At 36.7% G+C, this 23,840-nt stretch overlaps 1 protein-coding gene across 1 annotated transcript in view; it reads left to right on the top strand.

Annotated features, from left to right (window-relative positions):
• Nucleotides 1-267: 267 nt before the first annotated feature.
• The window catches only part of MME (membrane metalloendopeptidase), a 149,870-nt gene continuing 126,297 nt past the window's right edge, over nucleotides 268-23,840 (top strand). The window contains exon 1 of the mRNA XM_025376021.1: nucleotides 268-469. The gene's annotated coding sequence lies outside the window, so the exon portion shown is untranslated. The remainder of the gene's footprint in view (nucleotides 470-23,840) is intronic.

Genomic DNA, 23,840 nt, shown 5'->3' with positions numbered 1-23,840 from the left:
TGGTGAAACCCTGTCTCTACTCCAAATACAAAAATTAACCGGGCATAGTGGCAGGCACCTGTAATCCCAGCTACACAGGAGGCTGAGGCAGGAGAATTGCTTGAACCCAGGAGGTGGAGGTTGCAATGAGCTGAGATGGCACCATTGCCCTGGGCAACAAGAGGGAAACTCCGTCTCCACAAAAAAAAAAAAAAAAAAAAAAAAGAAGTATGTGTCGGTTGTTGTGGTGAGATCAGAAAAAAACACCCAGTGAGTGTTGTTTTTCCCACATTCCCACTGAGTATGACGAAATGGTTGTTGATGGTTATCACTGGAGATTGAAAACCGGGATTCCTTTTTCACCAGGAATTAGTGCCTGACATGGCTAGGGATACGCAGTGATGGATTTGTGACTTGCTCCTCTGAAAGCTGGCCCAAGGGTGTACAGCATATGAATGTGGGGGAGCTTACACTACACAGGCTCTTGGCTGTAAGTAGTTCAGTTTCATTTTTTTAAATTTATTACTAACTGCTTAACTTTAGTTAAAGCCTGAGAATCTTATCTACACTGATACAACTTATGCTGTTATCATTTCACTTTATGCAGCTCTGAATCCACTCCCATGCCCCAACTTGAGGCTTAATTTGGTGTATGTAATGATTGATGTTGTTTTGACAAGAATAATAAATAGAGCTGGCAGTTTGAAGAGCGGACAATAAAGATGTAAATAAAGAAGGGGAGTAATGCCATTCAACCTTAGCTTTATATATTGATATCATTTTACTTTTTCTGCTATATTATAACTGATATTATCAACATGTGTCTATTTTATTGATACTTTTTGCACTGATCTTGCCCTGATTTGGTCATTTTTGGTGAACAATTTTAGAAATATGAGCATAGCATAGAAAAAGGGACATCTGTCATAGAGATACATTTCCACTTATATGCACATAAAATTATATATGAATGCAGGAAATGTCTACAATGAAAAATAAAAATGGTCCTGCCTATGGTAGAATTACTGCTGCAGGAAGTAGAGGGGAATTGCAGTGACATCTTTGGAAGCATGGGAAGGACCATCAATCAACTCAAAACCATGCCACATGAAAAATATCTGAAAAAGTGTGATTTTTCAACTTGGAGAGAATAACCCACTGAACTTAAATAGCTGTTTCCAAATATGTGAAGTCTGTCTCGCGGAAAGATCAGTCTTGTTAGGTAGGGCCCCAGGGGCAGATAGTGAGAGATGCATCTTCCTGAAAAGTGGATCAGAGTATCTGCAACACTGAAACCTCTTACTCTGACTCTGAGAGAAAACCACCACCCAGGGTGCAGCCCAGCCTTTGCCGCTATATGCCTGCCAACGGAGAGGAAACATAAAGCATCTACTCAGCCAACTGTGCCAGTGACCAGAGATAAACTCTGATGGATTTGTGCATTATTCTTCTAAAATTGGTGTCAGGCTGCACAGTAAATAAATTCTGGAGGATGAGGGGAAATTTGTAGGCAAAAGTAGAGAAAAATTATAGATCACTTTGGGAGGCCAAGGTGGGTGGATCACTTGAGGTCAGGAATTCAAGACCAGCCTCACCAACATGGTGAAACCCCATCTCTACAAAAATACAAAAATTAGCTGAGTGTCATGACGGGTAGGTGTAATCCCAGCTACTTGGGAGGCTGAACCAGGAGAATCTCTTGAACCCAAAATTTGGAGGTTGCAGTGAGCCAAGATAGTGCCATTGCACTCCAGCCTGGGAGACAGAGCAAGACTCTGCCTCAAAAAAAAAAAAAAAAAAAAAAAAAAAAAAAGTAGAGACAAAGTAGATACCAAGTGGTATCAGATTTCTTTTTCTCTCTCTTTTTTTTTTTTTTTTTTTTTTGAGACAGAGTTTCACTCTGTCACCCAGGCTGGAGTGCAACGGCACAATCTCAGCTCACTGCAACCTCTGCCTCCTGGGTTCAAGCAATTCTTTCTTGCCTCAGCCTCCCAAGTAGCTGGGACTACAGGTGCCTGCCCCCACACCCAGTTAATTTTTGTATTTTTTGTATAGATAGAGTTTCACCATGTTGGCCAGGCTGGTCTTGAACTCCTGACCTCAAGTGATCTGCCTGGTATCAGATTTTTGCAGAGACTAATAGATATCAGGTGTCAGGTTTTAGCAAACCATTGAAATATTAATAATCCCCCCCCCCAAAAAAAAAACACAGAAAGAAAGTACAGATTCTTCCCCTCTTTTGCCAGTGTAGCCATGGACATTTTAACAGCAGTTACATTGATCTGTTCTGCTACAGGCATGCTCCATGCATTTCCTTGGGAAAATGAAGCAAACAGGATCGAATGCTTAGGGTTTGTTTGTTTGTCTGTTTGTTAGTTTGTTTTTTGGGGTAGGGGTGGGGGGACGGGTAGAGTTGTTTTAAGGAACACTCCCAGCTCAGTGTCCATCTATCTGTTCACTGAGGCCCTCACAACTTGTCAGTCAGAAAACTCAAATGGGTTAAAAGAATGAACTCCGGAGCCAAGATTCTAGGGTTTAAATCCCACTTCTACCACTGATTGACTTTTTTATTGTTATTATCACTAGTCCCTCAAGGTCAAAGACAGAGTTAGACCACTACTTCCCTGTAAGAAAAATTAGCCTCGACCTAGCACAGTGGCTCACACCTATAATCCCAGCACTTTGGGAGGTGGAGGCAGGTGGATCACCTGAAGTCAGGCATTCAAGATTAGCTTGGGCAACATGGTGAAATCTCGTCTCTATTAAAATTGCAAAACTTAGCTGGGTGTGGTGGCGTGTGCCTGTCATCCCAGCTACTTGGGAGCCTGAGGCATGAGAATCCCTTGAACCCGGGAGGCAGAGGTTGTAGTGAGCCGAGATCGTGTCATTGGACTCCAGCCTGGGTGACAGTGAGACTCTGTCCCCCTCTCCCATCTCCCCCAGAAAAGAAAGAAAGAAAGAAAAAGAAGTCTCTTAAGTAATACCCTCATCCAGCTATCCTGGTATCTGGGTGTGACTCTTGGTAAATAAAGCTGTAGAAACACAAATGTCCAAAAGCAGGTTGATGATGTTTCCTAACCTCTTTTTCCTTTATGTCTTTAAATGAAACAAGAGTTTACAATAGATTTGCTACTTTATTCTATCCATCTACTCAGACAGTAATAATAATTTTAACAAGCATTGATTCAAACGTTAAACTACCCAATAGATCTATTAGCCTGGGTATTTTGCAAGCACCTCAACTTCAACATCCCAGAAACTGAAGTCTCGGTCTTCTCTTTGCATTTCTAATATTTGTCAATATACTTAGACATTTCCAAAATCATTTTTGGTTTGGCAATGCTACCCTGCTAAATTTTTCTCAAATCCATCTCTTCCTTGAACTCATGTCGGAGCTGCCCTGGGTCAGGGCTTCTTGATATATTGCCTGGATTCCTGCTCTAATCTCTCAATGCTTCCTGTGTCTCTCTTTTCTTCTATGTAACACTTCCCTCATCTACACAAGCATAAAGAGGAGCTTTCTAAAATGCAGATCTGATCTTACACTCCTATTTTTTATAAAGTCTAAAGCCCTGGGCAAGGTTTTTATGGTTCTTCATGGTTCCAGTTTATCTTTCCAGTCCTGCTCACTCCCTGCTGTGCTTGTTCAGCCTTGAAGGCTATTAGCGGATTTCTCCCAACCACCTTCCCTGCCCTCAGCACATACAGAGTGCCAGGGCCTTCTGGACCTTTGCTCATGCTACTTGCTTTACCTGAGTGCTCTTTCTCCTTTCCCTGATCTGAAAACCTCTATTCAATCTTAAAGGCCCAGCTCAAATATTACTGTTGTTAAATTTCTTTGTGTTAGGATTTCTTCCACAGAATCCCTTAACACTGGGCTTAGATAGCATTTTAGCATTTTAATAGCATTAACGGTATAGCTGGCTAAAAGGCAACAGATTAAACATACAAGTGGTTTACTCTGACAATTAGGTGCTTTTTAAACTATATGATTTATTTTTAGTTTTACGCATTTTAACCTTCGCAGCTAGCCCAATCCTAAGCATATAATAGGTACTCAAACGGTTTGTTGACTGAATAAATGAAATAAATCTTTTACCTCAAATATATTAATATTTTTACTTTTCATCAGTACAATCAAATAGATATGTGCCTTTTTGCCTTGTTTTATCTGTTTACTAATTTCTAGCAATCTATTCATGCATGGGTAAATGTAACCCTAAAGAGATAATTCTGTCTTCTTTTTAAAATGGCAATGGACTCAGTGAAAGGAAAGGGGTGAGGACCATCATTTATTAATTCATTTGATGCCTATTATCGTGCACCTTTCTAGGCTCTGGAGATTCATTGAAACAGTCAACACTTCTACTCTCCAGGATCTTCTCTTCTATAAAGATAGGACAGAAAAGAAACAAGTAAACAGACAAACAAGGTAATTGTGTTCCGTGGTAAGGACTAAGAGAACCATAAAATGGATTAATGTGGCACAACCTAATTAGGAATGGGGAATACAAGAGATTGGGTGGTTACCTTGCCGATGAAGTGAGAGCTGAATGTTGAAAGGAGCCAACCATGTCATGATCTGGGGATAGAGAGGACAGTTGGGGTAAAGCCTAAGGACAGGAGTGAGGAAACGGCAGGAGGCAATGTGGCTGCTCATTATTAGCAAGGGGATCACCTGGTGTAGCAGATGCTGTATTACCTGCTGTATTACCTGTATTCCATGTTTCTACATTTATGTCTGATTATAACTTCAGAAGGCTATCCACACTTTATAGATGGAGGAACAGATCATCAGAACAAGACAGCAGACTTTTCTAAGTCTTGTATCTTGGAAATGAAAGGCATAATCATTCTAAATGAATTCTGACTGTCTCAAAAGTTTTGGATCAAATGTCAGACTAAAGTAAAGTGATGTTTGATAGCATTACATCTTTATTGTCTATTGAAATGTCAACCTAAAGTAATCAAAAGGGTAAGCATTTCTTTTTAAAAAGAGTTCGTTCAAGTCTAAGTTTGCCTCTCTTGGACTTCTAAGGCTTTCTTTTTGTTACTTACAAGTTAGTTTGGGTTACAAAGACTTGATTTTAGTGTTTGAAATTTGATTTCTGGAAGTATGGCAAATATCAAAGGTTTAAAACACTTCCTATCAAAACAGAATCACAGGTTATGGTAAAAAAAAAAAAAAAAAAAAAAAAAAAAAAAAAAAAAAAAAAAAAAAGTCAATCATTTAGCCAAAGTGATCATGTAAAGTTTTCACAAAAAATAAAAACTTTTAATCTTTGATAGAAAGGAGATCAAAGTTATTAAACAAAGTCCTAATAAACACAACATGAGACCAACAGAATCTGTCTCTTCCTCTGTCCATTTTTTTTTGCAGTTCATGCAAAAGGTAAGCACAATTTTTCTTACCATTTTTTGTTAATACTACACAAAAATCTTATTCAAAGGAGGAAACCAAATTTTACTTTTGTATTAGTGTATTATCAATACTAAACCCAATTTTAATAAAACCTTAAAAACAAATCCATCCAATCTCAACCAACTTTGACCATATAAGACTTTCATAAACCTTTTATAACTTCTTAAAAATTTTTTTCTATTTATTCCTTTCTCCAACATTTTAGATCCTTTTAGTTTTGTTTATATCATAGCCCTTTAATTTAAAACAATTTTATTTTATTTTATTTTTATTTATTTTTTTTTTTTTTGAGACGGAGTCTTGCTCTGTCACCCAGGCTGGAGTGCTGTGGCCGGATCTCAGCTCACTGCAAGCTCCGCCTCCCGGGTTCCCGCCATTCTCCTGCCTCAGCCTCCGGAGTAGCTGGCACTACAGGCGCCCGCCACCTCGCCCGGCTAGTTTTTTTGTATTTTTTAGTAGAGACAGGGTTTCACCGTGTTCGCCAGGATGGTCTCGATCTCCTGACCTCGTGATCCGCCCGTCTCGGCCTCCCAAAGTGCTGGGATTACAGGCTTGAGCCACCGCGCCCGGCCAAAACAATTTTAAATAACCTCTTAAACTAGACAAATTAATGTTTTACTCAAAAAACACTTTTTTGTGTTTTTGTTTTTTCTAAAAATACATCTTTTTTATATTTGCAGACAAGACAGTTTTTCCCATATCTAGTATTTAATTACGTATATAATTAATTTAGCTCACAGCCAAGTCAAGCAAGTATCAAAAATATAACAAAATGAACAGGTTCATGACCTTAAAATATCTATTAGAAACAGTGTTACACTGTCTGACCAGTAGACCCTGGAAAAACGTCTGAATTATATTTAATGCTAATAATTCTGAAGACATTTTCATGTTATTTTGGCAACAATTTTAAAACTAGTTCTACTTGCCAAGATTACTAAAATCATGTGAACCAGAAGGCATTTGAGTTAGTTTCTATTTTTCTGATAACATATTTATGTACTTAATTTTCCTTGAAGCCAATTAATTAATGTTCTTTCCCTTATTTTGATAGTGAAATATCACGTACTCATGACATATATAAATATACAGACATATAGGCACACAGACAGAAGTAGATCTTATAGCTTTATAATCTTCTTCATTTACCAACTTTTAAATAGTTTTTCTCTCCCTTTAGACTATCGAGGCCTAAACAATTGTTAGTTAGGCAATCCTCAATTTGCATATCCAAAGACATGATTTTTTAGGTGAACATTTACATCCCAAAGGCACAGAAATTAGATCTAAACACGATTATTTGTTCACACAAAAAAGGAAATAGGTGAAGATTCAATCAAGACAAAATTGTTGAGAAAAGTGTCTTAAGAATGGTAAATTACATAAACTTTAAGCCAATGTCTTCTTCACTATAAAAGTTTCTAGTAGTTTAGATACAGGAGGGAGATGCCCTTACAAATGGAGATTTTCTTCATAAATGTAATTTTTTCTTTTATATAGAATTTCAAAATAGCCAGTTAAATGCCAGAAAGTCATATTTTGGAGACCAATCTACACTTAGGTGGTCTTTTCAGCTTTGCTTATTTTTTTGTTTTGTTTTGGTTTTTTTTGGTTAGATTATTGACTTCAGGGTGTAGCCCTTTAATTGCTAAGGCAAAGAAAGCATTTTCTATATCTGTACACAGTATAGATAACTCTGAAAAGAAACAAGAATACTTTGCCTGAAGTCCTATCTTTTATAAACACTTTATCCAGCTTTTTTTTCTAGTTTAAACAAAGAGTATTTTTTCAAGTGACTCACAAACCAATACGTCTTAAAGTTTATGACTTTGGCATCTCCAAAGAGGTGCCAAGAAATCCCCACAAGATATAGAATCACCCCAAAGACAGCTCAAAGAAAGCAAAGTTTTGCTAGCTGCAAATGGAGTACACATCACATTTCTGTCTGGCTATATTTTCTACAATCTCAGCTTGTCAGCTAAGTGCCTATGCATGAAGGTCCAGAAGCCTTGTATGCCCCACAGATGGAGAGACCAGATATGAAAATCTGTCCATGGAAGAGAAAAAAAATCAATAATAAATGGGTACTCCAAAAGATAAAGAGTCATATGAATAATTTAAAACAAATGAGACTGGTTCCCTGACAGGGAATTGTCCTGGGTCACAGTCATAGCAGCACAGAATCTTAGCCATAGACTACAGTTTGGAATGCTTTTCTTTAAGTCCTACAAGGGGATCCAAAGAGGGAACTTTGAGATTTAAAGGATTTTAACTTGTTTCAGATCTGAGTTCAGCTGTAATGTTGCTTAGCTAATCCCTTGAATGTTAACATTTTACAGACATGTTAAGCTTTACATCTTCAAGAGCAGGGCATTTAAAGGGTGTCATCTGATATTGGGTCAATAAATCATTAAGTGTCATTTATTAATTCCAGTTTAGAAAAAAAATTGTTGGATCTGTAGTTTGTAATTTCAGTAGTTTCATTTTCATTCTGTAGCAACTGTGTTTGTTCCCTCTGGTCCAAATTTAAATACATTTTCCCCTTTTGAGAGAAAGAAAAGAGTGCAATATGGAATTCCAAAAATTTGCCTAAGAGATGTGTGGGAGTTGAGGGAACAGGCTGGAAGAGGTAAGTTCAGATCATAGAGGTAGAATAAGGAGCAGTTGGAAATAAAAGGGAGAAAGCTTTGAATGTCTTTTTAAATTTAGAAACAGTTTTAGGCAATCTCTTGTAAAGAAATGACTTTATCAGAATGTCTTTTAGAAGCTTCTAAGTACCATTGAAAAATAGCTCTCTATGTTGTTTTGTTTTTATTTTATAGCCAGCTTTTGTTTTTTTGTTTGTTTTGTTTTCTTTTTGAGATGGAGTTTCACTCTTGTCGCCCAGGCTGGAGTGCAGTGGAGTGATCTTGGCTCACTGCAACCTCCGCCTCCCGGGTTCAAGTGATTTTCCTGCCTCAGCCTCCCCAGTAGCTGGGATTACAGGTGTCTGCCACCACACTCGGCTACTTTTTTGTATTTTTAGTAGAGACAGGGTTTCACCATGTTGGGCAGGCTGGTCTCAAACTCCTAACCTCAGATGATCCATCCGCTTTGACTTCCCAAAGTGCTGGGATAACAGGCGTGAGCCATCGCGCCCAGTCACCAGCTTTTGTTTTTAATTAAACATGCAGATAAACGAACGTAGGTATTTCCAAGGTACCCCATTTTCACTATTTTAGTTTGGGGTCTTCACAGCTTAAGTGAAACCATTTTTCTAGATATTGATGGGAGGTAACACCATAAATATTATACATAAATCTAACTGTAGTTTTTAAAGGTAGATCTCTCCTTTAGAAGTATAATAGTCCATAATTTAGATTTTCTTTTTGAATGTCCAAAAAGATCTTGTAGGAGAAATTTTAGTCATTCAAGGAGAAAGATTAGATTTGTCAACTGACTCAAGCTTCAGAATCTGACCAGTTTTAAAGATTACAAATTTTCCCTTAAGCCACAATTATTTCACTTTTTGTTTTTAAAAAGAAGTTGTTTCTTCTTGACCAAATTTCATACAACAGAAAATGTTGCAAACTCTAACAAGAAAGTCATTCAAAACCTCAGTAAAAATTGAAAATCCCAAATCTGCAGTCAGCAAAATCTCTAGAAAACAACCAATGAAGCTCCTATCTTAAAAGCAGAACTTCAATTCCAACTCCATTGATTGTGAATTAGGTTGCTTGAATACAGTCTGAATCTCAAATCAAAATCAGGGAGATTTGAAATCTGAAAGGAGCCTCAACAGATGCCCACTGGCTCTGGCAAGGTCAGATGAACAAAAACCATTCATGCTGGGACCAAGTCTCTAACTGTGGGCAAAATGACAGGGATCACAGGAGGCTTGCTTCTGGTCTCCCTGCGTCACCAAAATGTCAACCTAAAATAATCAAAAGGTTCAGAATCTAGTTTAAAGAGAGTTTATTCAAACACAAAACTCGAGGATAGACTATACAAGAAGAACAGATTACAAAAAATGGAAGTCAATGTTTTGGAGCCCAGAAGTTTGGAATCACTTATATAGACAAAGCTAGATAAGTTTAACAGAATTTCAACATCTTTCTATGTAAGTCTTAATCCATAGTTACAATGATCTAATTAGCTGAGGTGGTCTTTTTCTTTTGGGAAAGGCATATTTAACATTCCATACTGAAGATGTAACTGTCATGGAATCTTGTGTGGCATCTGGTCTGAGTTAGGTACAGGACAATAAAGGAGACAGTTAATCTATAACAAAGAACTGTGATTGGAAGAGGGGAGATCTGGCTTCTGTCTCTTTTAGTCATTTACAGAACAAGAACATTAAAGAAGAGAGTTAAGCTATAATCTAAGAAGCAGAATTGCAAACATGCTATGTGACTCAGGCTCCAGGGCTTAACTTCCTCTTTGGCACCATAAATTTAGAGTGTCCTGAAATTTTATTTTATTTCACAATAAACTGCTGTGAACATGATAAGAAGCAAATACAGTGAAATCCCTTAATATATTGCTGATGTTAGAATAGACAATATTGCCCACCTTCAAGTTTAAATCTATTATATTAAGCTTTTCTTTATGTGCAAGTTGTATGTTTCAAAGCTGTTTTCTATTCATTTAAAACTATGATAGAAACTATGTAACCACAAGCTTCATTATAATGGAATTTTAATAGCTCAAATAAAAATGCCTATTGGTATAAATACTAATAAAATTAAAACTCATGGTTAGATGAGAATATCAACTACTTGAATTTTGTACAATTTACAGATAAAATAAGAGAGACTTCAATGTTAAAAGGCAACATTTGTTGGCTAAACATTGCTTTCTATTTGATGTTAAAACAGTCTATCAGTTCTTCAAGGCTGAACTAGTAGATTAAACAAATAAGAAAATGCATTAACCAAGCAAATAGGGCATGTCAAAAGAGCAGGCAGTTTGTAGTGAATACAATACATATATAAACTTTGTTTTATTAAAAAAAAATTTAGTCCATCAGGGGTCAGTAACCACCAAAAGCCTAAATAAAATGTTGATAAAAATCCCATATAAATTTCTTCCCTTGGACCAGAATAAACTTGAGGCAATATAGAATTCAATTACACCTACACTGGGAGACATTTCTTAAACCTAAGATACTAATAGGTTCAAAATTAGAGTATCATTCTCAATTAATATACGCAGCACCCTAGGTCAATTGCCTTAAGAAATTAGGCCACAGATTTTTAAAGCGTACACAGAGAAAAAGACTACCTCCAAAGTCCTTTCTAAGAAGCATGCCTTCCTCCTCAACTTAACAGTAAGACGGGTACCCTACAACTTAAAGTATAATAATAATAAATAAATTTTAAAAAAAATTAAAAATAAAAAAAAATAAAAAAAATAAAAAAAACAGTAAAAAAAAAAAAAAACCAAAAAAAAAAAACAGTAAGACATGAGTTTTGAAGACCTGATCTGTACATAAGATTAAAATAGAAATCCTTTACCTATATAGCAAGTACCAGAGCACTGTAGCCACAGTTCTCAAAGAGGATTTGGGTGGGTGTGTTCTCTGATCAGAAACTTACCACCAGTACATTTCTGAGTCCTAGGATGTGCTTTGGTTGTTTTCTGAGATTTATTTCCCTCCAAGTATGCTTTTTCTGTGCAAGTGGAGATTCCCTGGCAATAATAAATAATTTACTTTATGCCCAAAAACCTCATTAGAAATACAGACCATAGTTACCAACTTGATTTTAGGAGCAAGAGATTGGAAGTGATGTTTTTCTGGCCTTATGCAGTCTCTCTCACTTTAGAAGAGGTACAGAGCCTTATTAACAAGGAAGAAAACAATTTACAGGGTTTTTTTGAACATGCCTTCAAGATCTGTGAATGATTAGGTTTCAGAATGTTAAGAGGGAATATGATGCAATTGAGATTTTTATAAAGCACAAATGAAGGATAACTGGGTGTTTCATTTCGAAATAAACCCCTTAGGGTCTTAATAAAATATGTAGCGGTCATTACTTGATATACTCACTGCCTCTTCTGCCCCTTCCTAACAAAACTGGAAGAAGTTTAAAGAACTTCAACTTTATTTTACCCTGTGGGTCCTTGTCTGTTGGTCATTTTGGAAATAAAGCCTAAAAAAACAACCAAAGAAAGTTTGAATTTACATCCAGGGATAACAAACGAGTTTCATATTTCCTGACAAATTCAATCAATTAGTGGTGGTGCCTGGAGTTCTGTGTTGAGCAGAATGACAAAGTACATTGGCTCAGTGAGAAAGAAGCCATGATGGATTATTTATGTTTACCATAGACTCAGGAAGGGAATGAACCGGCACTCATACTGTGATTGGCTAAATCTGATAAAGACATTCAAAGAAATAATGGAGATGGAATATTTGTTTTAGAAATCATGATGGAGAAAAAATAAAACTTTCATACCAAAAAGGGAGAAAAGGTAAAATATGTGTGTGTGTGTTTTCCATGTAATGCTTCTAGAGCAGAGCCATTCATATATTCATTAAGTACATATTTATTTAGTGCTTATTTAATAATACTATAATGTCTATAATATAAATATAAAATATTTCATATTTAATGTACTTACCTATAAAGCACATTAAATGTAAAATATAAATTATATATTATATATAAATAGTAAAACAATAAATATATATTGAGTGCATCATTCCAAGGTGATAGGAAACAAATTTCCCACCCTGTTATCATCCATGTGATGAAAAATCAAAAAGCAATTGAACAAGTTAACATATTCTGGGGGTTATAATGGCTGAGAATGTTTTTTTAAAAAGCAAAGAAAGTGAACAGAGATTATGGAGTGAGTGATTTCATACGAAATGGTCAGGGAAGGCGTCTCTAAGAAGGTGGCATTTGAAGAGAACTTGAAAGAAGTAAGTGGCAGAGCTATGTAGATGGGGGCAGGTACCCAGTTCAGGAAGGAATGATCTGGAAGTATCCTTGACATGTTTAAGTTCAGTATAGCTGGCCTGTAGAGAACATTAGGAAAGTGGAGGAGATAACGTGAGAGAAGAAGTGGAGGGGAGAGGCTGCACCAAGGAGCAGATGATGAGGGGCCTACCCTCATTGGCCATTGTAAGAGAAGTGTCTCTTATTTTGAAACTAGAAAGTTGCCAGTGGAGAGTTCTGAGCAGAGCAATGACATGGATGACTTGGCTGCTGTTGAGAAAAACTGTGGCATAAAAGGGAAAGGGACAAAAGTAAAAGAAAATACACCACTCAGGAGGCTGCTGCAATAATCCAGGCAAAAATGATGGTACCTTGAACCAGTATAGTTGTGGTGGAGGTGAAGAGAAGGGATCATATTCAGAATATATTGTGAAGGTAAAGCAGATGGAATTTGCTAATGCATTGGAGGTGAGATGTGAGAGAAAGAGAGGAGTCCAGGAAGATTCCAATATTTATGGCCTGTGCAACTAGTAAAATAGATGTGTCATATGTTGAGATAAGCAGAATTGTGAGAGCAGCATTTTCAGTGAAATCACTACTTAATCTTTGAATCCGTTAGATTCTTTTTAATGTTTTAAATCAAATTTATTACATATAATTCACAAACAATAAAATATACCAATTTAAAATGTTCAGTTTGGCCGGGCGCGGTGGCTCAAGCCTGTAATCCCAGCACTTTGGGAGGCCGAGGCGGGTGGATCACAAGGTCAGGAGATCGAGACTATCCTGGCTAACATGGTGAAACCCCGTCTCTACTAAAAATACAAAAAACTAGCCGGGCGTGGTGGCGGGCGCCTGTAGTCCCAGCTACTTGGGAGGCTGAGGCGGGAGAATGGCGTGAACCTGGGGGGCGGAGCTTGCAGTGAGCTGAGATCTGGCCACTGCACTCCAGCCTGGGAGACACAGTGAGACTCCGTCTCAAAAAAAAAAAAAAAATAAAAATAAAAAAAAATAAAATAAAATGTTCAGTTTGATAAGTTTTAACAGTTTTATGCTTTTATGTACACATCACTGAAATCAAGATATAGAATTTTTTTATTAACCCCAACATTTGTCTTGAGTCCTACCGCAGTCAATTACCCAGCCATCACAGGCTCCAGGCAGCAACTGATCTGACTTTTGTCCCTATACCTTAAATTGGTATCTTCTAGCATTTCATATACATGTGATCATACAGTATGTAATTCTTTGGGTTGACTTCTTTCACTCAGAGTAATATTTTCAAGATTTTATATATGTTATGCGTATCAGTAGTTCATTTCTTTTATTATTATTTTTTTAGTGTTGAGTTGTAAGAGTTCTTTCTGTATCCTGGATATTCCTCCCTTGTCAAATACATGTATAACAAATATTTTTCTCCTAGTCTGTGGCTTGTCTTTTTTTTGAATAGTAAAACTTTTAATTTTGGTAAAGTTTAATGTTTCAAATTTCTGGCCGGGCGCGGTGGCTCAAGCCTGTAATCCCAGCACTTTGGGAGGCCGAGACGGGCGGATCACGAGGTCAGGAGATCGAGACCATCCTGGCTAACACGGTGAAACCCCGTCTCTACTAAAAAAGTACAAAAAACTAGCCGGGCGAGGCGGCGGGCGCCTGTAGTCCCAACTACTCGGGAGGCTGAGGCAGGAGAATGGCGTGAACCCGGGAGGCGGAGCTTGCAGTGAGCTGAGATCCGGCCACTGCACTTCAGCCTGGGCACAGAGCGAGACTCCGTCTCAAAAAAAAAAAAAAAAAAAAAGTTTCAAATTTCTTCTGTGGTTTGTGTATTTAATTTTCAAAAAAGTTTTTTGCCTACCCTAAGTTTGCAAAATCTTTCTCCTATGCCTTCTTCTAGAAGTTTTACAGTTTCAGTTTTAAGTTTAGCTCTATGATTCATTCCAAGTTAGTTTTTGTACATGGTGCGAAGCTTAATTTTTTCCAAATGAGTATCTTCTCCAGCACAATTTGTTGAAAAGAATTTACTTTCCCCATTGAATTGCCCTGGCACCTTTTTAAAAAGTCCATTGACCATAGATGTCAAGGTGTATTTCTGGACTGTCTTCTGCTGAATTCATCTATATGTGTGTTTGTCATGCAGTACTGCACAGTCCTGAAGACTATAGCTTTATAGCAAGACTTGCTTTGACCCTCTAGTAAGTGGCAATGACTTATTGTTTTTACTAATACCTGGGTTTCCTTACCATCCATTGATTGTCTTCTCAGCTCTTTTACTATTTAAATGCACTAAGTTCTCTTTGTTGTAAAAACTGGAAGGGGTTTATGTTTTTTAGGTTACATCTGATCAATAGAAACTCTCACAAAATTGCTAGGTAGGTACTAACAATTTTAATTATCCTCTTTTTAGAGGAGGAAATTGACGTACAAAGAAATTAAGCAATTTGCCCCTGTTGAAAGAGCCACAAAATGGTGGGGGCAAGATTCAAAGCCAGGCAGTCTAGCTCCAGAGCTTGTGCCTCTAAGCATCATTGTATACATGATATTCAAACTGAGTGAAATCACAGAGAATGGGGGTAAGAAGAGGTCAGTAGACTGAGCCCAGGGGAACTCAATTGTTTAGGGCTCAGAAAGATGAGGAAGAGCTAACGAAGGAGGCTATAAAGAAGCACTGAGTGAAGGACGACAACCATGAGAAGGAATTGTCCTAGAAACCAGTGAAGAAAGTGTTTCAAGAGAAAGGACATGATTAACTATGCCAAATGCTGCTAGAAGGTCAAGTTATGTGAGCATTGGGAAAACACTGGATTTGGCAACAGAGGTCACTGATGTTCTTGATAGGACCAGTTTTGGTAGAATTGTGGGAGAAGAGTTAGCTCAATTAGAGTGAGTTCAAGAGTAAATAAAAGGAGAGGAAATGGAGACAATGAGTATACACCACTTTTTAGCTGTGTGTGTGTTGGGGAATGGGTGACAGCTGTGGGTAGGGAGGGGAGAGATGAAGTCAGGTATGTGTAATGAAACAGATGGTCTAATGAAAGAGAAAATATTGATGATGCAAACGTTGAAGACAGAAAATCACACACTTTGAAGTGTTTCCAAACACATAGTTTGCTACATAGTGCCATATGTTTTTCAGTGATAAGAACGTGGAGTGTAATTCCCCTTCCCACAAGAATGTTACATCACCCATATCAGATCTACATATGTGAGTTATTGGCCTCAAGTACTAGACTCCAAAATGTTTATAAACCCAAGGTTTTGGACAAACATATTGAGAGCTTAGGCCATGGCAGGACTATACTCTGTCAGCGCCTCTCTGAAGACTGAGAGCCCAGGCTGTGGCAGGACTACTCTCTGCCAGCTTCAAGCTACTCTCTGAAACCTTGCCCACCAACCCTGGCACTGCTCACTAGTGTCTAGGACCTTGCTGGTCATTGCAGATCCACACTGTGTTTGTCAAACTGTCTCTTCCAAGAACCTCTCATAGAAAGGTACACCTCAAACTTTGATTACACTTTCGATCTACATAGGCTTGCTTCTAAACTTATTGAGCAATCAGACTTTAATAATTGGATTCTAAATGAAATTAGAACTCATGATGTAGTTAATATACAGTAGTCTCCCTTTATCCTTGAGGAATATGCTCCAAGACCCCCAGTGGACACCTAAAACTGCAGCTAGTACTGAACCCTGTGTATACCATGCACAAACTTCTTTTTTCTTCTTTACAATTTCATGTATAGAAAACTCATGCTTACCATAGATCTTAGCAACCTCAGCATACATTTTTTTTTCTTTCCTTATTAAGTTGACAACTTTCCCCTTTTCACTTAAAGGTAGCACTTTATGACCTCTCTTTTGAACACCTGGGTTGCCTACGTCACTACTCTTGTGCTTTGGGACATGATTAAGTAAAATACAGGTACCTCATTTATTGAGCGTATTCCCTGTGATATTCATTCTCATTATTCTCCTCTACTTTGAGCATTGTGTGGAGGAATAAAAAAGAACTTCATTGTATGGCAACAAACCATGTGATTCATAAAACCATACTGTGATCTTATTTTAACCACACAAAACACCCCAATTTGGGCAGGACCCAAATTCATGCCGAGACAAATGAGGAAGGGGGCCAGACCCAGTGCCAAGAGGCAGAGTCAAGTGCAAGAGGAGGAAAAATAGCCCATTCGTAATGGTGGGATAAGGCAGAGGATATAGGAGCAAGGTGGTTTGACAGACGTTGTGGTGGGAAGGTGTGAAAGTCCTCCTCTAGTGGCTTCTATTTTCTTGGGAAAATAAGAAGTTAGCTCATCGGTTGAGAGTGAAGAGAAGCAAGAAAGTTGTGGAGGCTTAACTAAAGTGGAAAAGGTATGAATTAGGAGACTGGAAATTAAATAGGTCAGGGGTATATTGTAGAATTGTCCAGTGGCAGCACTAGAGACTTGTTTGGGTTAAAAATCGCAAATTTAAACTGAAATTCAGTCAGCTGAAACTGAATAAGTACCTTTAATTTTTTAAATGGTCACTTTTTTTTTCTAATAACATAGTTGGAAAAGAATAATAAGACAGATACTTGAATTTTAAAAACTGACCAAAAGAATCTCCATAAAATTTGCCAGTTAATCATAATAGTGTATCAAAGATAATTTTCTGATTTTGTTAATTTCACTGCAATTATGTAAGAGAACTCCTGGATTTTAGAAAACAAACAATGAAGCATTTAGAGGAAAAAAGGATAATCATGTGTGCATCTTACTCTTAAATGATTTAGAAAAAAAAGTAAGTATAAAATGAAATATATGTACATTTTTTCCTTCCCCGTTTTATTACGATATAATTAACAAATGAAAATTATATATATTTATGGTATACAACATGATGTGCATACACCTTTTGAAATGACTAAATCAAACTGATTAATATAATTTTGAAACAAAGATAAATTTTTTTAACAAAATGCACATGTAAAAATAAAAGTCAGGGGAATATGTCCCTTATGACGTTGAATACTTTAAACCCTGCTATACTGAGAGAAACAAAGCAAGACAAATCATACTAAAAACAAAGGACAGGAACAAGCAAAATGAGTTTTTTCCAAAGCTACCTGGATAAATTCTTATACAGACTATTCAGTCTGTAAAGGGGGTAGTGGAAGGGGAGGTTGATTGGCTTAATGCAATATTTCTTACCTTTAGCACTCTTGACATTTTATGGTCAGATAATTCTCTGTTATGAAGGTTGTCTGTGCATTGTAGGTAGGTCAGATGGTTAGCATCACCTCTGGCTGCTACCTCCTACACACCAGTAGCAAACCCTCTCAAGTTGTCGCAACCAAACACGTGCCCAGACATTTTCAAACATTCCTTGAAACAATATCACCCCAGGTAAGAACTGATGCCTGAACAGACGCTTGCCTATGATGTCTATATTTGGAATTTTAGAAGCTATGATTAAATATATGTTTACATATACATACATCCACACACACATATGTATATAAAATATACAAACATGTATTTATGTATCTATATTTACATATTATGCATTTATGTGTATGCATGTATACTTATACATATAGAAAAGGAGACAGAGAAAAACTGAGACAGAGAGAGAGTGAAAAAGGACACAGTAGATGTAATAAATGTTAATATTTGGGAAAATATGGGTTGAAAGTATCCAGGATTTGTTTATACTATTTTTGAAAATTTTCCATAAGTTCAAAATAATATCAAAAAAAGACTGGCCTGTATTTGAAGTAAAATGCATTTGGAAAACTACTAAAGTCTTGAATTGTATTATCTTGATTCTCCCATATAACCTTATAATGTCATGATTCAGAAAATTTAAGAAACTATTACTCAGAATTTATATTTGAGAAAAAAAGTCAAGGCAAGACTGATGCTAGTTTATTTTTAATTTGTAGCTCAAACCATTAGAGAAAATCTGTCACTGAGATATAAATTTATATTATGAAGAAAGAACACGAATATACTGGTTGTTATATAGACTCTCTATATGTGCATTTTCCTCAAGATTCTCCCACACAACAAAGAACATCTTTCTCATCGCAAAATTCTAGGAACCATCATTGATTTTTCTCCCTCACTCTCCACATCTAGTTCATCAGTAAGTGTTGTTGATTTAATCCCTCATATCCCTACTGAACCCCTCCCTTCTCTTTGTCTCTATAATCATCAGTCTGGTCCATGTCACCATGTCACTCCCCTGTAGACCTGTTTTCATTATTGCCCCTTCCCCCAATCCATCTACACAGCAACTAAGGTCATCTATTTAATATCACTCTTGTTTAAATGCTTAAATGTTCAGGTGTGCTAGAATTTTACAACATTGCACCTGTAGTCAACGATAATGTATGGTTCACCTAAAAATTTGTTCAAAGGGTGGATTTCATGATAGGTGCTATTACCATAATAAAACACAATTAACAAAGAAAAGAAAGCTATGGGGCATTTATTATAATACAAAGCTGGTTTACATCTTTAAAAATCTATTTTAAAGATTTTTTTCTTTAAAAATCTATTTTAATAGATTTTTAGAGAAAAGGATTTTTCCATGAGATTAATAAAGCTAAGAAGAAAGATCAATCAAGACAGGAAATTGCCACTTTCATCTTGAAGATGGTGGTTCATATTTTCTTGCAGGGTATTTCGAGCATAGCATCTTACCGAAATCCCTTTTGGAAATTGTCATAAAACTCCAGGGTCTCTATTTAAATAGAAGTGCACAATGAAGTGGCTTAGAGAAATTAATGAAAACAATGAAGAAGGAGTTCAATTTTAATGGAAGATAAAGAGCTAGAGTGGAGAGAAAGGCAGAAGATGAAAACTTTAAATTCTTATGTACCATACTTTAAATATCAAAGACCCAAGATCTGTATATGAACCTAAGTTTCTGAAAGGTATGGACATTTAGAGACAGAAAAGGAGATTGTCAGTAGCACGGTAATGTCTCAAATCTGGGACGAAAACTCTAAATGTCTCTAAGCTTTTATTGAATCACAAGGAAACTTCCCTGAGATTGGACTTTGTCATTTTATAGAAACTCTATTTAGCCTTTAAAGATTATTTTAACAAAAGAATATTTCAATTTAGGGTTTTAGAGAAATTAGCCAAATGGAGATGACGGTCTTAATGACCACGTTTTCTTCCATTTTCACTGAGATAACGTGCACAAACACTCAGGAACTCAGAGCTTTTCCCAATGCCTCTTTGAAATTTTCCCATTGTGTAGATTTTGAACAATTGATGCAAACTAGTTTCTGACAATTTTTATAATGGAATTTCTTCCATCGGCTGAGTCAATTGTTTCTGTGTGTCTAGCGAATTGCTTTTTTATTTTAAGTGATATGGACCCACAATTTTAAAAAACCAGTAAGACAGAAACATATAATGAAAAGAAAATGTCTTTTCCTGTCATGCCCAGTCTTTCTTCTGAAAGGTAGGCAATTGAGAAGAGTTTCTTATAGATCCATCAGGGAGTAGGAGAAAAGCACGGGCGTGTACACACACGTTTATACATATGTGCATAACATTTTACACAAATTGCACTATATGCCAAAGACTGTTTGAATCTTTACATTTTTCAGTTTGAATAACTTGCTAAGTTACCTTTCCCGGAGGTTATGTATTTTATTTTTCTGCCAGTAGTGTATGAATGCATGTATTTCTTATGCCCTCCCCACCATTGGATGTTAACAAACTTTTTGAATTGTGTTAATCTGAAAAGTGAAAAACATCAATTTGCTTTCACTGACTTTAATTATGAATGAAACTATCTTTTCACATTTTTGACCATTTACATTTCTTTTTCTGTCAAGTGTTTATCATCTTTGCCTATTTTCTGCTGCATTTTATCTTAAGAGGCCATTCATGTAAATCCCGTTTAAATTTAGAAAAATTACCAGTGGTAGGTTATATATATATCACATTTGTTAAGTATAGAAAAATCACCATTTGTAGGTTATGAACACTTTTCCAATATCCTCACTTTTTTTGTTTTTTTGATTTTATTTTTTACAAAATTATGCTTAGAGTCTTTTTGTGGTATAATTTTCAACATTTTGTACCTTTTTCTTTATGGCTTTGGTGTTTTGTGCCCTTCTTAGAAGGTCCTCCCTATAACAAAATTTATGTATAAGTTTATCCAACTCTTCTTACTATAAGTTTATAATGTTATTTTAAATTTTTTGATATAGCCAGATATTACTTTAATATTAGTATTAGATAGGAATCAACTTTAGTTTTCGAAACTTCTAGCAAATTTTTGCAGTATTTCTTATGAACCTTTCTTCCTTGCTTCCTTCCTCTCTCTCTCTCTCATCTTTCTCTCCTCTCTCTTTCTTTCTCTCTTTCTTTCTTTCCCTCCTTTCCTTCCTTCCTTCCTTCCTTCCTTCCTTCCTTCCTTCCTTCCTTCCTTCCTTCCTTCCTTCCTTCCTCCCTCCCTCCCTCCCTCCCTCCCTCCCTTTCTTTCTGTCTGTCTTTGAGACGGAGTTTCTCTATGTTGCCCAGGCTGGAATGCAATGGTGCGATCTCGGCTCACTGCAACCTCTGCCTCCCAGGTTCCAGCGATTCTCCTGCCTCAGTCTTCCCGAGTAGCTGGGATTACAGGCATGCGCCACCATGCCCAGCTAATTTTGTATTTTTAGTAGAGATGGGGTTTCTCCATGTTGGTCAGGTTGGTCTCGAACTCCCGACCACAGGTGACCCGCTCGCCTTGGCCTTACAAAGTGCTTGGATTACAGGCATGAGCCACTGCGTCCAGCCTTACAAACCTATTTTTCTTCACTGATTTGCCAACTTCATAATGTATTAATTTCCCATAAATAATTGTATCTATTACTGGACCCTTTATTATGTTTCCTAGGTACAATTATTTTATAGTACTAAATTCTTTTAGGTATTTTTACTTGGTTAGACATTCTATTATCTGATAGACAAGTCTTCTGCTGTTAACTTTTCTGTTTCAAAATTGTCCTTGCTATACTTTCATGTTTACTTTTACGAATTTATTCTGTTAATATTTTGTCTAATTCGTCCCCCCAAACTTCTGTTATTTTAATGAGACTTTAGCATTAATTGCTAGCTTTGCAATGTTGGCTTTACCTATTCATAAGCCAGCTTCCATTTTATCAATCTCAATGAAGTTAAAAATGTAGTCATAACAGTTTTATAAATTTTATACATTCCTCATTAAGTGTTTTTCTGTTACAACTATTATACATGGAATATTTTCTGCCTTTTTCTTTTTTCTTTTTTTTTGAAACAGGGTCTCCCTTTGTCACTTGGGCTGGAGTGCAGTGGTGAAATTTCAGCTCACTGCAACCTCTGCCTCCCGGGTTCAAGCGATTCTTCTGCCTCAGCCACCCGAGTAGCTGGGATTACAGGTGCACGCCAGGACACCCGGCTAATTTTTGTATTATTAGTAGAGATGGGGTTTCACCATATTGGCTAGGCAGATCTTGAACTCCTGATCTCAGATGATCCACCTGCCTCGGCCTCCCAGAGTACTGAGAGATTACAGGTGTCAGCCACCACACTTGACTTTCGTTTTTCTCACATTTATTGTTTACTGCTAGAGCAGCTTCTTTACTGTTAAGAAAGATTTATATTATTATTATTTTTTAAATTTTTATTTATTTATTTTGAGATGGAGTCTCACTCTTGTCGCGCAGGCTGGAGTGCAATGGCACAATCTGAGTTCACTGCAACCTCCGCCTCCTGGGTTCAAGCGATTCTCCTGCCTCAGCCTCCTGAGTATCTTCTTAATTGGAATGTTTAAAGTATTTCTCCATTAAGCAGTTTCATTATGCTGGATTTTTGTCAAATATCTTCAAAATCTATTGGGTTGGGATATTTTCCCCCTGTTAGTCCAATATTATGAAAAATTATATTAGTTTAATTTGCTAGCATGTAAATATAGTTGCATTCTTAGGATGAACTGCACTTGACCAAGAAGTAGAATTTCTTAATTGATCCACTTAATGCTATTTACAAATGTTTTAAATACATGCATATAAATAGTGTAAGTGAACTTGGTCTGTAATTTTTTTTTTTTTTTTTTTTTTGGTGGGAAGTCAAATTTTAGTATCTTTTTCTGCTCAAGTATGTAGTTGAAAGCTTTTCTTCTTTCTCTGTTCACTGAGATATTTTAAATCAGGTTGGAATTATCCATGAATTATCTCTGCCCATGAAAACCTTTAAACTGATTTTTCAGAAAGTAGAACTTCTATGTTTTCTGCAAATTTTGTTTGACTTCTTTTTTATAAAAATACTTTTTTTTTTTTTTTTTTTTTAAGACGGAGTCTCGCTCTGTCACCAGGCTGGAGTGTAATGGCAAAGTCTTGGCTCACTGCAATCTCTGTTTCCTGGGTTCAGGCGATTCTCCTGCCCCAGCCTCCTGAGTAGCTGGGACTACAGGTGCCTGCCACCACACCTGGCTAATTTTTGTGTTTTAGTAAAGACAGTGTTTCACCATGTTGGCCAGGATGGTCTCGATCTCCTGACCTCATGATCTGCCCGCCTCAGCCTCCCAAAGTTCTGGGATTACAGGCGTGAGCCACTGCGCCCGGCCTAAAAATACTTTTAAGTGAAAGTATAAATGTCTAGGTAGGTGTGGTTTGGATCGTCCAAAATTAATTATGTTTTTTTTTGTTTTTTTGTTTTTTTTTTGGTTTTGAGACAGAGTCTCGCTCTGTCGCCCAGGCTGGTATCAATAGACTCTGTGGTGATCATCTCTTTTTTATTCTTGATCTTGATGGTTTATCTCCTTTTCTTCTTGATCACTACCTGAGAATGTCAATTTTGTTGGTCTTTTCAGTGAATCAATCTTTGGTTTTGTTAATTTTCTCTAGTCCGTTTTCTATTTTGTTGATTTCTGTTCTCATCTTTAATATTTTCTTTCTTCAACTGACTATGTATAATTTGCTCTTTTTCTAGCTTCTTAAGGTGGGATATTAGGCATTGACGTGAAATATTTCTTCTTTTCTAATACGAACATTTGAAAGTATGAGTTTCCATCTAAGTAAAGTGTTAAATTTATCTGTTCATTATGATTCAGTCAAAATTGTTTTCTAATTTTCCGTATTCTCTATAATATTCTTTGAGTTCATCCTGTTTGGAGTTTGCTGAGCTTCTACAGTCTATAAATTTATGTCTTTCACCACATTTGGGAAATTTTAGCCGTATTTTCTTCAACTAGCTTTTGTGCCTCTACCTCTTGCACTAACTCTCTAAGACTCCTATCCATGTGTGTTAGACTTTTTAATATTGTCCTATGTGTCCCTGAGAGCTGAGAGTTTTTTCCAACTTGTTTTCTCTTTATTCTTCAGGTTGGATAATTTCTTTCAACTTATCTTCAAGTTTACTGACTGGTTCCTCTGTCATCTCCTTGCAGCTTGTGAACCTAACTATCCAGTAAGACTTTGAAAATTTGAATAAATTATACAGTCATGTGCCACATAATGACATTTCAATCATCAACAGATTGCATATATGAGGGTGACC

The sequence above is a fragment of the Theropithecus gelada genome, chromosome 2, assembly GCF_003255815.1.
Source record: "Theropithecus gelada isolate Dixy chromosome 2, Tgel_1.0, whole genome shotgun sequence".
NCBI classification, from domain to species: Eukaryota; Metazoa; Chordata; class Mammalia; order Primates; family Cercopithecidae; genus Theropithecus; species Theropithecus gelada.
The sequence above is the reverse complement of the archived record's forward strand: the minus strand, read 5'-3'. Positions and strand labels throughout refer to the sequence as shown.